We start from the raw sequence: 715 nt of genomic DNA, 5'->3' as shown, positions 1-715 counted from the left end.
CCCAGTGCTGGAGAAGTAGCTGAGAGTTCTACATCCTGATCCATAGGCAGAAAGAGAGATTGCTCCTAGCTTGAGCTTTTGAATCCCCAAAGCCCACCCCCAATGACACACCTCCTCCTACAAGGCCACACCTCCTCCAACAAGGCACACCTCCTCCAACAAGGCCACACCTCCTAATCCTTTTAATCATTCTCAAACAGTTCCACTTCTTGGTGAATAAGCATTCACACATGAGCCTTGGGGAGACATTTTTATCCAAACCACCACAGGATACCCATTCCATTTGGAATTTCTTATATGGAAAACCTGTTCCTATTCATTTATTTGCTTATTCAAATAGTGATTTTAATCAGTATGGGCTTTTAAAATCTATTTCATATTTCAAGTCACAATGCAATACAAGTTGTATATCTTTGGTCCAAAATGCCTGGGATCAAAAGTATTTCAGGTTTCAAGTTTTTTGTTTATTGTATTTCATAATATTTTCATCTGTATAATAAAACAACTTGGAATGAAACTAAACCTAAATGTAAAATGAATTTGTCTGTTTTATATGTCACTTATACGTATAACCTAAAAGTAACTTTGTATAATATTTTAGTGCTCCCAAGTTTTGATTACTACCTGCCTGGTAAGGTCAGCTCTGGAATTTTCTACCTGTGGTTTCTTGTTGGTACTTGTCAATATGAGGTTTGGGGAATTATCTTTCAAGACG

This window comes from Mus caroli, chromosome 11, assembly GCF_900094665.2.
Source record: "Mus caroli chromosome 11, CAROLI_EIJ_v1.1, whole genome shotgun sequence".
Lineage (NCBI taxonomy): Eukaryota > Metazoa > Chordata > Mammalia > Rodentia > Muridae > Mus > Mus caroli.
The sequence above is the reverse complement of the archived record's forward strand: the minus strand, read 5'-3'. Positions refer to the sequence as shown.